The sequence below is a fragment of the Arachis ipaensis genome, chromosome B02 (genome assembly GCF_000816755.2).
Source record: "Arachis ipaensis cultivar K30076 chromosome B02, Araip1.1, whole genome shotgun sequence".
Taxonomy (NCBI): domain Eukaryota; kingdom Viridiplantae; phylum Streptophyta; class Magnoliopsida; order Fabales; family Fabaceae; genus Arachis; species Arachis ipaensis.
In genome coordinates this window covers 49,656,059-49,671,094 of record NC_029786.2, presented here as the reverse complement: position 1 = coordinate 49,671,094, position 15,036 = coordinate 49,656,059, and the positions used below count along the sequence as shown (strand labels likewise).

At 38.1% G+C, this 15,036-nt stretch overlaps 1 long non-coding RNA gene across 1 annotated transcript; it reads right to left on the bottom strand.

Moving 5' to 3' along the window:
- LOC110267654 lies at positions 4,581 to 5,007 on the bottom strand. Its single transcript, XR_002355511.1, has 2 exons — positions 4,913 to 5,007; positions 4,581 to 4,803 (listed from the first exon to the last, which is right to left on the bottom strand). It is a non-coding gene; the product is annotated as an uncharacterized LOC110267654 (long non-coding RNA).

Genomic DNA, 15,036 nt, shown 5'->3' with positions numbered 1-15,036 from the left:
TCTTAGGAAGGTTATCCTCACCTTAAACATGCAGGAAATCAAAGATCTTTGGCCCACAAGTCAAGCTAAGCAAGAGATCTAAGGAAGAACATCAAGAAAACACTTGTTTAAGCATGCTTCCTTGAAAACCGAATTGAAGAGGGAGGGAGACAGCCATCTCACCTTATTTCCAGCCTTGATAAATCACATGGTTATTTAGAGGAATAAGAGAGGACCATTTTGGTGAAATCGGAGTTTTGATTTGAGTTTTAATTCAGAATAAATCAAGCTTTGAAGATTAAGTGTTCATGAAAGTTTCTCTCTTTTCTCTCTTGTTATTTTCGGCCAAAATGATGAAATGAGATAGCCTTGGAGGTCTTGGGGGGTGTAAGGTGAGTTGTGATTGGTTGGCTTGGATGTGGATTAAAATAATATTAAAATATCTCTGGTGTACAACTACTAAAATTAGGTGTATCGGAACACTCGTAAAAACATCACTAAAAATTATTTTCTGAGCTACTAGCATAAATGACACTAGTAACATATTTATTATGAGAATAGAACATGTATGATGAGGCCTTAGCATTGCTAAAGTCATCAGAGAGTGCTGGTGCTAAGCTACACCAGTAAATCGTAAACTTGGTTAAACTGATTTCCTGTTTTTAACTAAAACAGACCAGGTAACCTTATAATATCATTCAAGAATCTTCCAATACTAATATAATACTAATATTATAATATTATCTCTCTTCTCTCATGAATCGAGTCCGGTTCATCAAACTGAGACTATTTACAAAAAATTGAATCGAAACTCCTAACCGATATGGTTCAAAAACTAGATTCTTCGTGACCCCGTTATCGAGCTTGCCTCAGAAAAGGTTCTAGCTTAAGGATGACATAATGACAATGAGGATTGAGATGCTTGATGATATATTATAGGTGTTCCCTTTACTGATCTTCCGGAGTTCTCCGTACTTTTAGAAATGATCTCGCGTACTCGAAAATCAGGGTTGTTACAATGAACCCTTTCTCCAAGACAATGAACCCTCTTATCCACTCCAATCCTCAATGGATGAAACCCTTGGCCTTATACTTCAAGGGAAAGGAGAGATGCAAAGGGAGACTTTTGTGGCTACCTTGACCGAGGTAGTAAGCCGATTAGCCTCCCAATGCTTGAGCACTCAAAGCACTCCCATGACCATATGTGGAGAATCAATTGAAGAGCATAGCAAGAAGGAGAGATTGGGAACTCCGGTGGAGAAGGAGGAATGCTATGTTGTGTTAGAACAATTAGAGGAGCCTATGATTGTTGAAGAGGAGGAAGAAGTGGTTGAAAACTTAGGGGATGCGGAACCTCCATGGGAAGCTAAAATCATAGAGAATTCCTCCAAGAGGATTGAATTTGATGTTGAGGAGGAGAGTGCACAACCTCCAAAATAATTCTTGAATGAAGAATTGGAAGGAATGAAGCAAGGACGGAGCTCCCTTGGAGATGAAGATCATGCGTCCAATCTTCTTGGTAAAGAATCCTTTGAACTTGAAGAACCTTCTCCCAATGAGATAGAAAGCAATGTGGAGGTAGATTTCTCTCAACCTCCCATTTATGATTTGAGTGACGGAGAAGAGTTAGATGAAATTGATGAACAAAGGATTGAAGTTGAAGAAGTTTGTGAAGAGGTGAAAGTGGTCAAGGAAGAACATAAGGGAGTAGAGCTTGCAAAGACATTAGAGACACCTCTCCCTAAGCCATCACCATCCATTCTCTCATTCAAGTCGGTAACCCTCTTATCTCTAAGCTTCATTATCCCACTTGAATATGGTTTGCTTAAGACGGATGGTCAACTTAGAAATATTTGTGGCTTTAAAAGCAAAAGGGAGATGGTTAGTGGTTGGCATTGTAAATCAAGGTTCATTGTGGTGACATGTTCAAAGCTTAATAGCAAGGGTTGGTATAGAGCTAGATCGCTTGGGTCTAGGATGATGTTTGGTCACTTCATTGAGAATTCATCTTGCTCACTACCCGGATGGACTAATAATAAAAGTCAACTTCAAGACGGGTATGAAAACAAAGTGTAGGATCCCAGATTACAAGAAGAGGGTCGACTTTGGGAGCCCCAAGCTTGTGAAGAACCCCATCAAGACTTGGTGCCACTCATGAAAAATCTTGGGGCACCATGGAGAACCAAGCATTGGTGGGAGTTCCAAGAAGAATTCAAGCACAAGCCACCTTGAGAGGAGCTCCCCATAAGTCCAACTTAAGGACAATAAACAAAAGTGCTAGGGGGGAGACACCCCACCATGGTAATATCTTTTCATTTTCTCTTTTGTAAATATTGGTAGAATTAGTTTCATTTCATATTTAGATTAGTTGGTTGACTTTATTTGGTAGTCTAGTGTGTTAAATATGGTTTTAAGGTGTTTTGGTAGCTGTTTGGAGGTTTGGAATGCTTGGTTTGGTGCAAAAATATGAAATATTTTGAAAAACAAAGCATCAATCCACGCGCACGCGTGCCCCAAGTTTTTTGGCCAATCCACGCGCATGCGTCGCATACGCGTACGCGTGGATACAAATTTTCCCATTACATACATTAACCCAAGAGTTATGCGAACACTACGCGTGCATTGTGCCTGAGGCACAAACCAATTCACTCGTACGCGTACACGACGTGTACGCGTCACTTTCGAAATAACCCATCGACGCGCATGCGTGATACACACGTACGCGTCGCGTCCATTACACCATCATCCATGCGCTCGCGCCCTGCATGCGTACGCGTGGAAGCTCTTCCTTCACTACACTTCCTTTCTTATCTTCTTTCCCTTTCTTTCCTTCTTCTTTCTTCTTCCCTCCTCCTACCCTTCATCTAACACTTCCAAACACCATCTATAACCACTTCTTTTAGTTAGTTAGGTTTGTAACACCCTATAGGTTCATTAAGTCTATGCTGAACCGATCAGATACTTTATACAGAACTAGGACTCAATATACCAATCACGGCCTCAAGCCCATCCAATCCAACACGGCCCCCGGCCCAAACAGCTAGATCAGCAACCAACTCTTCACAAACCAATCAATTCAAACACAATCACAATTAATGTGGTTCAAGCACAGTCAAGAGCAATTACAACAAGTATAACAGTTAGCAGTTAACATAAGTATTCACATAGGCAAACCAAATACAATATGCACACCCAAACAATATCACATAGATGCAAATGATGAATGCCTGTCCTACTGGCTGTGATATCACATTGTCGGTTTAATTGCCAACCCGACACATTCCCATGGGAATGTTGCCTTTCGATCACGTATAAATGGGAACCCTCTGGGATAACGTGCCCGCCACACGGTCTAGGATGTCAGTGCCTGCACACTCCTGTGATCCGAAAGGATGTAAGCGAGATACTTTGCCTCCGACCTCACATCTACACGTAAGCAGGATTAACCACCGTCCTTACGCGGGCACCGCAACCTCGACAAGCGGGATTAACCACCGTCCTTGCCAGGCGCAAACGACTTATCAACAATCTCGTCAATTATCAAATCTCTCAGCATAAGCGGGACGAACCCGGCCCTTACGCCTACCAAACAATAACTCATCAATCTTGATGATATCTACAATCAATCAGGCTCAAAATCTTAATTCAAAATCATTCTTGGCCCATTTACTTTTAGGTAACAAACGTAGTCAATTCACAGCTAGCCAAGAATCACTTTTCAAAACGGAGCCACTTTTCACATCTTTCCAATACTTCCAAAGATCTCAAAACCCGGCCAAGTTCAAAATCTCTTTGAAAGACTCAAAATCATTCATTTCTAAATCAAGATTTGGTCGTAAGATTCCTCAGCGGAGTCTCAAGACTTCAGGGGAGAATAACCTAACTCATTTCTTAAATTCCTTGAAAACCTCCGAAACTTTAACTTCTTGAGTTGAATAAATAGAATAGGGTTTAAACCCAAAACCAAATCATTTTTAAACCGAAAACCAATTTCATTTCATTCTTAAATCTGTTTCCAAGGGCTCGGGAAGTGTTTCAATTTTAATAAATCAAAGTTTCAGAAAATACTTCAAGCTCTTCCTAAATGTCGTAAAGTGAAATAGATTAATTGAAATCCACGTTTATTTTAAACCCATTAAAACCCCCTCCAAAATCTGTTTACGTAAATCAATTTCCAAAACATAAAAATTTCATATTTAAATTGATTTTTAAGGCATAATTCCTTTCTTAATAATTACATCCAAGATATAGAGATTTTCCTACTAAGGCAAGTTCAAACATAATTTATTTCTCAAATCTTTAAGTCAAAGCATAATTCATTCTTTTCCAAAATAACAATTCCAATCAAAATCTCAGATTTTCTAGAAATTTCGGCAGCATCTCCCCTAAAACTTGGACTTTGCCACCCTTTTCGGGTCCCAACAAAACCAATCATCAATCCTTTCTGACGGGTTCAAGAATAAATCAATTTCCAATAAAACAAAACTCAACTTTCAAATTATCAAAAATCATTCAAATCAACCAATCCAGAAATCTCCAATTTATCAAAATCAGACATTGTTACAATCAAACAAGCACCCATATTCATTCAAGATAAAACCAGACAATTCATAAGACTCACATAACCACCAGAAATACATTTTGTACAACATATCTATTTATAACAACTTCCACTTTAAAATGAATCAGTTTGTATAAAAAGCCCCTACCTCGATACGTTGAAATCACAACCCAAACTCGCTAACTGACTCCTTTCGTATTGACCCGAATCGACTGCAGTCAAAACCTCAGTTCCAACCTGCTTTCTCAGCAACCACAACCACTCTAATCGCAACATATAATAGCCGAGATTAACTCTCATAACAACGAATGCTACAACACCTCAACGTATAATGGAGCAGTAACTAGAGGGCTTTCAGATCGAGACGCTTACCGAACGAAGAAGGAACGGCTAAACCGAAACAGCGGCGGTCTCTGAACCGGCTTGGCGGCAGCCCGACAGCCACCTCAAACAGCAGCGGCTACTGGATTCCGACAACAACAACTGAAATTAACATGCAACGACAATGAAGCTTCCGGAAACCCAAAGGAAACGAAGACCACCTTAAACCCTTACCGACTGTGGCGTTCCCGGCGGCAGCAGCGGCGGCATGGAACTCCGGTGACGCAGCAGTAGCGCAAGCACGACAACGGCGAGGCCAGCAACGCGGTGGCGACAGCAGCTCCGCGGCGGTTCTCCCTCTCTTCTTTGCGAACGGCAACTGACAGTAGGGAGGGTGGATGGCGGCGGCGCAAGCAATGGGACGCGGCGGCGAACTCCTTCCCGTGGTGACTCCCTCGCGAGTCTTCTCTCTCTGTCCGATCTCTCTCTCTCGTCGTGCTCGCCGGCAGAGGCAAGATGGCGACGACAGAACCCAGGCGGTAGCTCTCCGGCGCGGATCTTGGCTCGCGCTCGCCTCTTCTCTCTCCTCCATGGTTGGCGATGGTGGCGACGGGAAGAAGCTCGATGGCGTCCTCTTCCTTCCCGCAAGCTTTCTCCCTCAGTGCGACGGCGTGGTGACCTAGCGGTAAGACGGTGCAACTCTGGAGTGGCTCCTCCCTCTCCTGGCGACAACAACGGCGACGGCGCTCCTCGCCGGCACCGCACCATCCCTCTTTCCCGATTCCTCACTCTCCCTCCGTTCCGACCTCCTGGCGGCGTCACGACGGCGGCGACAGTGGCAGTGACGCCCACCGGCGCCACCTCCTTTCCTTCCTCCTCTCTTTCCCCTCCGGTCCTCCCCCTCTTCTCTTTTTTCCCTTTCTATCTCTTCCTTTCTTCATTTTGTTTGCAGCTACTGCTGCTGTTGTTAGGGTTAGGTGCACTAGTGTGCACTGGGTCAGGGGAACCGGGTAACCGGGTAGGGTTTCCAGGGTTAGGGTTGTGTGTGTTGAGTTTTAGGATTAGGGTAAAATTAGGTACTAGGGTAATTTTGTAATTTCAAATAAAATAGGGATAATATGGTAATTGAAAATAAATTCTAATCCAACAATAATAATATATATAAAATACTATTTGATCATCCATTTTACAAATTATTTTTAATAAAATATTCAAATCCAAAAATTAGAAATAATATACTAAATTTTTTTATTTTCCAAAATAGTAGTATCAATATTTTAAAATATTAATTATTTAGTCCAAATCATATAAAAATCCTTATTATTTCACAACTACAAACTTTACAATTTAAATATATAAAATAACTCAATAATTATAAAATTATATAAAATCTTAATTTAAATAGCCCAAACTCATTATTTTTAGATTTCTAAAACTTTAAGTTGTAAATAGAGAAATACTCCATAAGTATAGAGTTTGGATAAAAACCTTAATTTATTTCAAATCCAATTAATCAAAACTACCTTTAATTACCTTCAATAAGATAATTTATGAAATTAAAAATATAAATAAATATATGACTTGAGATTAGTTCAAAATAGGACTTCTCAAAAGTTTTGGGTCTTACAAGGTTAGTTAGTCAGTAATTTAGTTTAGTTTTTATTTTATTTTCTCTTTTTCCTTATGAGTATTGGATTATTGATTTTTGTTTACTATATATTGCTGCTTATTAATAATTGAATGCTACCTTAGCATAATCATTGTTGTTATTCGTTGTTGGATTCCTTGATTGAGGTTATAATTTGTTACTTGGTTTTGAATTTTTCACGCTTAACCTTGTGAACACCAAGTGAATGACATTGCCTTCAAGCATTTTAATTCTTTTGAATTGCATGATTTGGCTACCATGTGATTTGAATCCTATCCTTTGATTAGGCAATTTCTTGATGGATGTTGATGTTGTGCATTTATCTTAATGCATCGTACTTCTTGATCATAAGCATCCATATGTGTTTAGCTTGAATGCTTTTATGCTTCTTTATCGCTTGCTTGGTTGTTTAGCCTATGAGTTTAGAGCATCTCAAGTACACTAGAATGAGTGACATGCATGCTTCTTTTGTGACATCACTTTTTATACTAGTGTGTGCTCTAAACCGCGCATAATTTAGAATTTACACGCCTATTTGTCCTCAATGTCACACTAATTCACTCACTAAATTCTAGTGACTTACCTCATTCCAACAAGTCACACTTCCTTGCTTTTATATTCTCTTATCTTATGGTGTTACTTTCTGTTTTTTATGATGTACCATAAGCAAACATGGAAGCGGAAGAAAGAACACGCAGCAACCGGTTGATCTACTAGCTGAAGGTGGCAACTCGGAGAGTCGTCGTACCCCCTTGCTCATCTATGAATGCACCGAGGACGGTGCAAACTTTTAAGTGTGGGGAGGTCGTCCGACCGTTCGACGTTCTTTGGTGACAAGATTCTAATCCCAACACTTTTGCATTTCATTTTTAGGTCTTTTAGAATTTTTAGTTTCATTTTCTTATTTTTGCATATGTATACATAATAAGCTTAGTCAAAATAATGAAATTTTTCAAGAATTTTATCTATTGGGCATCCCAATCGATTTGAGTGGAAATTTTTTGTGGAACTTGCTTGAATTATATATATTGTGGAACAAGTTTTTGAGCTAAGAATACAAGCTTGTGAGTTTTGAGCCTAATTGTGTGGTTACATCTTATAACCACTTATTTTCCTTCTTGTGTGCATTATTCTCTTTCTATGATTGTAATCTTTGATTCGTTTGATTCTTTATGTCCATTATTTGGTGTAGACATGCATTTATATGATTGAGGCCATCATTTTATTTAGCTCACTTACCCAAATAGCCTTACCTTTTATCTTCCATTGTTAGCCAATTTTGAGCCAACGATTAACCCACTTGTTCTTAATTTAGCACATTACAAGCCTAAAAGCAAAAAATAATAAATGTCTTAATTTAAAGCTTTGATTAGCTTAGGCTAGTATGTGTGTGTATCATTCACGTGTGGGAAAACTTGGGACATTGGTTGAGTAAAAGGGTAGTTTTGTATTTTCATTGAAAATATTGGGAATTGGGTACATGCTGATGTGTTAATGAAATGCAAAACTATATGCATTGATGCTTTTGTATAGATGTTATTGCAAAAAGAAAAAAATGAATGGAAAAAAAACAAAGAAAAATAAAAAGAAAAAACATATATATATATACCAAAAGAAAAAAAATAGAAAAAAAAATAAAAGTAATAAAAAGGGGACAGAATGCCCCAAGTGAAGCTCGATAATAATCAATGCATATGTGTAGTAATCAAACGAAAATGCATGAGTATGTGAAAAAGTGAAGAATGGGTAGTTAGGTTAGCACTTAAATTGTATAGGTTGCCATAGGTTAGGTGGGAAGTCTAAGCTTATCAAAGATTCAAATCTCAAGTCCACTTGACCAAATATGTATCCTACCTTGACCCTAACCCCATTACAACCTATGAATAAGACCTCATGATACTTGTATGCATGCACGGAATATTTGTTGATTGTTAGATGAAAAACAAATCTTGGAAAGCATGATTAGGGGAGAATTGAGTGAATCAACCCCAAACACTTGAGCGGATAGAGTGCAAACACTTCCGGTGAGGGTTTGATGCTTATTTACATGTTTTCACCTACAATCATCACTCTTCTTGCAAGTTTATAAAATCTTTAATAGCTCAATTCAATTGTGGTTTGGCTTGGTTGATTAATACCTTTAGCCCTTTGTGCTTATATTGATATTCTTGGGAATTGATTTATTTTGACCAAGCAATTGCATTCATGTAGATAGTTGCATATAGTTTAGGTTGTATATAGTTTATTTACCTTGAATAAATGTTGATACCCTTTGTTTCTCTCTTTGTTTAAGCATGAGAACATGCTTGGTTTAAGTGTGGGGAGATTGATATACCCCATTTTTAGGGTTTATCTTGTGCTTAATTTGGAGGATTTTATGACCTTTTACTCACATTTATTCAATGAAATAGTATGGTTTCATGATTGGCTCCTAAATTGTGCTTAAGTGTGAAAACATGCTTTTTAGACCTTTAATTTGATGATTTTAATTTACCTTTGATTCCACTAGATGCCTTGATGTGTGTGTTAGTGATTTCAGGTTGAAAAGGCTAGGAATGGATCAAAGGAATAGAGAGGAAAGCATGCAAAGTGGAGAAATTATGGAAAATCAAGGATTGGGAGAAATTCACTCCACGTGCACGCGCAGCAGATGCGCACGTGTGAAATGACGAGGTCGCAAGGCGACGCGTATGCGCACACGACGCATACGCGTGGATGGAAAATTGTCAAGCGACACGTACGCGTGACGTGCGCGTACGCGTCGATGTTTGCACGTGACCCACTTAAAGTGAATCCGCTGGGGGTGATTTCTGGGCTTTCCAGGCCCAAATCCAACTCATCTGTGATGCTATTTAAACCAAGGACTGAAGGGGAATCACATGTCTAGTTATCATATTTTAGTTTTAGTCTAGTTTTTGGAGGGAAAGTTAGTTTTAAAGAGAGAAGCTCTCACTTCTCTGTAGAATTAGGATTAGGTTAGATCTAGATTAGAATCTCTTAGATCTAGGTTAATTTCATGATTTGATTCACTTATCCTTTTGTAATTCTTCTTCTTCTACATCTCCTCTCTCTAGTTTAGCATTTAATTCTTGTAATTCTCTACTTTTATGTTGATGCACTTTTGTTTCTTCTATTTCTCTTTTAATGCAATTTATGATTCATGTTCCTTTATTGTTGAATTGCTTAATTTATTTTACTTTCCTTTTATGCCTTCCATGTGTTTGAAGAAATGCTTGGTTGGATTATAGAGTAGATTTTTCCCTCTTGGCCTAGGTAGAGTAATTAGTGACTCTTGAGTTATCTAATGCTTTTGTTGATTGATAATTAGAAGTTGCTAGTTGATTTGAATACCTCTAAAGCTAGTCTTTCCTTAGGAGTTGATTAGGACTTGAAGAATCAAGTTAATTCATCCACTTGACTTTCCTCCATGGTTAGAGGTTAACTAAGTGGGAGCAAGGGACAATTCCCATCACAATTGAAGAGGATAGCTAGGATAGGACTTCTAATTCTCATTCCTTGTCAAGAGCTTTTCTAGTTGTTAGTTTATTTTCATTGCCATTTACTTTTTTTGTTCCTTATTCCAAAAACCCCAAACATACCTCATAACCAATAACAAGAACACTTTATCGCAATTCCTAGGGATAACGACCCAAGGTTCCAATACTTCGGTTATTATTTTTAGGGGTTTGTACTTGTGACAAATAAATTTTTGTATGAAAGGATTATTGTTGGTTTAGAAACTATACTTGCAACGAGAATTTATTTGTGAAATTCTATACCATCAAAAATCTACTCATTATATTGACAACACCAGCATCAAACAATTGCGCGGAAAGGAAGTATCATAGGTGAAAGTAGCTTGGAGTCGGACTGGTATTGAAGAATATACTTAGGAGCTTGAATTGGATATGCGGAAGGACTACCCACACATCTTTTTAGGTAACTAAATTTGAATTTTGAGGGCAAAATTCTTAATTGGGTGGGTAGGATGTAAACCCCAAAAAATTTGTGATTAATTAATCAATATATTAATTTTTAATAAAAGAAATTAGAAATATGAATTTTATAGTTTAATAAGATAGAGCTAATTAAAATAAGAATTTTGACACGAATTTCAAAGAGTTTGGCCCAAGATTGGGCCAAACACGCTGAATCGGTCAAAACTGGGCCCACATTGGACCCAAGGCCCAACCCATCTGTCCAATAACTTAAGAAGAGTCAATCTTCTTCCTCCTTTTAGCCAAAAACATGCCGAAGCAATGCTCAAGGCAAGGGGAAGAAGAACAAACCCTTGGCTTTGATTTCAAACCACCATATCTTGCTACTCTGAGCTCCGATCGGTGCACTATTTGGGGCCACATGCCCGTGGCGTTGAGCTCTACAAAGTCCGGTAACTAATTTGGTAAGGAACTTGTGTTAGTGATTTCAGGTTGAAAAGGCTAAGGAATGAAGAGAAAAGCATGCAAAGTGGAGAAATCATGGAAAATGAAGGATTGGGAGAAATTCACCCTACGCGCACACGCACGTGTGAAACGATGAGGTCGCATGGCGACGCGTACGCGTACATGATGCATACGCGTGGATAGCAATTTGTCAAGCGACGTGTACGCGTTGGTGTTCGCACATGAGCCACTTAAAGTGAATCCGCTGGGGGTGATTTCTGGGCTTTCCAGGCCCAAATCCAACTCATCTGTGATGCTATTTAAACCAAGGACTGAAGGGGAATCACATGTCTAGTTATCATATTTTAGTTTTAGTCTAGTTTTTGGAGGGAAAGTTAGTTTTAAAGAGAGAAGCTCTCACTTCTCTGTAGAATTAGGATTAGGTTAGATCTAGATTAGAATCTCTTAGATCTAGGTTAATTTCATGATTTGATTCACTTATCCTTTTGTAATTCTTCTTCTTCTACATCTCCTCTCTCTAGTTTAGCATTTAATTCTTGTAATTCTCTACTTTTATGTTGATGCACTTTTGTTTCTTCTATTTCTCTTTTAATGCAATTTATGATTCATGTTCCTTTATTGTTGAATTGCTTAATTTATTTTACTTTCCTTTTATGCCTTCCATGTGTTTGAAGAAATGCTTGGTTGGATTATAGAGTAGATTTTTCCCTCTTGGCCTAGGTAGAGTAATTAGTGACTCTTGAGTTATCTAATGCTTTTGTTGATTGATAATTAGAAGTTGCTAGTTGATTTGAATACCTCTAAAGCTAGTCTTTCCTTAGGAGTTGATTAGGACTTGAAGAATCAAGTTAATTCATCCACTTGACTTTCCTCCATGGTTAGAGGTTAACTAAGTGGGAGCAAGGGACAATTCCCATCACAATTGAAGAGGATAGCTAGGATAGGACTTCTAATTCTCATTCCTTGTCAAGAGCTTTTCTAGTTGTTAGTTTATTTTCATTGCCATTTACTTTTTTTGTTCCTTATTCCAAAAACCCCAAACATACCTCATAACCAATAACAAGAACACTTTATCGCAATTCCTAGGGATAACGACCCAAGGTTCCAATACTTCGGTTATTATTTTTAGGGGTTTGTACTTGTGACAAATAAATTTTTGTATGAAAGGATTATTGTTGGTTTAGAAACTATACTTGCAACGAGAATTTATTTGTGAAATTCTATACCATCAAAAATCTACTCATTATATTGACAACACCAGCATCAAACAATTGCGCGGAAAGGAAGTATCATAGGTGAAAGTAGCTTGGAGTCGGACTGGTATTGAAGAATATACTTAGGAGCTTGAATTGGATATGCGGAAGGACTACCCACACATCTTTTTAGGTAACTAAATTTGAATTTTGAGGGCAAAATTCTTAATTGGGTGGGTAGGATGTAAACCCCAAAAAATTTGTGATTAATTAATCAATATATTAATTTTTAATAAAAGAAATTAGAAATATGAATTTTATAGTTTAATAAGATAGAGCTAATTAAAATAAGAATTTTGACACGAATTTCAAAGAGTTTGGCCCAAGATTGGGCCAAACACGCTGAATCGGTCAAAACTGGGCCCACATTGGACCCAAGGCCCATCCAATAACTTCAATAACTTAAGAAGAGTCAATCTTCTTCCTCCTTTTAGCCAAAAACATGCCGAAGCAATGCTCAAGGCAAGGGGAAGAACTTGGCTTTGAGGTATATGTGATATATGTGATAAAGGTGTTAGGTGTATGTATATATGTGATATAAAGCAATTGGATATGTTGGAAGCTTAATTGGAAGCTTTGCTAGTTGCAGTGGTGTTGAGATTTTGCTTCCTTGATGTATTAGGACCCGATTAGCTTGAGAAAAATATTCAATCTTACTTCATTGGTGCCTGAACAAGGTAAGAATCCTAGAACCCTCGCTAGTTCTTTGATTAAGTGTGTTGGGTATTAAACTTTGGGTAGGTATATGTGATAAAGGTGTTAGGTGTATGTATATATGTGATATAAAGCAATTGGATATGTTGGAAGCTTAATTGGAAGCTTGGGATTTAGTGCTAGTTGCTAAAATTGGTGTTGAGGGCTTGCTTCTTGCCTAGTGAGTTGTCTTGGATTATACGAGAAAATTGGCCAAGGTATGGTTTATGTTTCTTGTATTTAATATATAATGTCTTGTGAAAACTTAGGTTAGATGACCATAGGATAGGTTGGAACACATGAGTATGTTGAATGTTTAGTGCTTTTGATGATATTGTTGTTATTGACTGAGTATTTGTTGGATGACTATTGTTTATGATGATACTAGGTTGTTAGGTGATGAGTTGATGATGGTGATATAAATAGATAAGAATAGGTGGTGGTATATTGATGATTTTGTTGACATTATTACAAAATTTATGCATATGGTTGTTTAAAATTGAGGAATGGTTGTATATGGTAACATGTGGTGGAGGTGATGTTGTAATTGGTATTGGGGTGCTGATTATATATATGAAGTGTTGAGGTTGAGTTTGATTTTTAATGAAAATAGAGGTTGAAGATTTTTGTGAAAATTTGATTTTTTTACCGTACTTCGGCGAGTCATAACTCGGCTTCCAGACCCCCAAATTGTTTCAAACTTTTTCATATGAAAATTGGGTTCGTGAGGTTTATGCTGTTTAAAAAACGGATGAAAAATATTTTAAAATGAAAAAGTTATACGCGTCGGAAGTTTGGAGTTCAAAACTGAAATTCTGCAGACTTAACCAATTTTTGACAAAACTTCTATGCATGCGTATGCATACCCTTCATACGTAAAGGGTCGTCTCTATTTCGCATGCATGCGTACATGGACGGGGTAATGCATACGCATCATGGACAAAAAGAGACCTATGCGTACGCGAGCATGGGGCTTCATACGCGAACGTATGATTCTGTCCAGCGTAAATGCGTACGCGGATCGGGTCATGCGTACGCACACCATGACATGCGTACGCAGAGCCCTGTTTTTCACCAAATAAACATTTTGTATTTTAAACCCAATTTTGAACCTCTAAACCTCTGTTTTCACTCTTTTAATCCTAGATCTTAGTTGTAGACCTAGTAATGAGATGAAGCTAGTAAATAGAGGTAACTTGGGGGTGAAGCAAGGTTGGAAAATTGATGAATTATATATTAAAATGTGAATGCTTGAAGTAAATGCGATGCCATGGCTGTAAAGAATGATTATGCAATGATATAAATGATTATGAATGTTTATTGGCTTATGCATTCAATTATCTGAGATATTAGTTTCCCTGGGTAAAGTACCGTGGCTTGCCACGACGTGTTCCAGGTTGAGACTCGATACTCTGTTGACCCTACGTCGTAAGGGTGACTGGCACGTATAAATTCCCAAGAAGGATACCCCCAATAAGCAAATTTTATATGAGAAAAAGCTATACATAGATTCTTGGGGATGCGCGATGGGGGATAGTCCAGGGTTTAGCAGCCAGACTTGTCGGGTTGGCTTAATAACCTACAGATGAGACTCATCAGCCATAGGACAGACATGCATCATATGCATATTGTTTGAATAGTTTGCTTGTGCACTATTTGGGAATGCCTAAGTGATTTTAATATGTTAATTGTTATACTTGCTATCTGTATTACTTGTATTCTATCTGTGTTTGCCATTGTTTGCTTGTTCGTCTACATGATTTCACCGAAATTGAAGGAACGGAGGAAAGACGGAGAGAGTAAGGTTTATAGTTAGGCTTTGGCTAGGAATCCTTAGAAAACCACCCGTTTATGGTTTCTGTTTTAGTCCCTTAAGTCTATTAATCCGAGTGTCGGCATTCTAGAATTGCCTCTGGCATTTCCGGGACCTTATATCTTATGTACGTGGCACCTTTACCATGCTGAGAACCCCCGGTTCTTATCCCATCGATATTGTTATTTTTCAGTTACAGGTTGAGAGGCACCTCGCTAGGCGTCTGGAGTTTCTGCAGCGAAGTGGATTCAATTTGGGACTTTAATTTTGGTCTTTTGCTATATATGTATAGACTCTCCTCATATATATATATATATATATATATGCTTTACTGTTGCACATCTTAGAGGTTTATGGAGAACTAG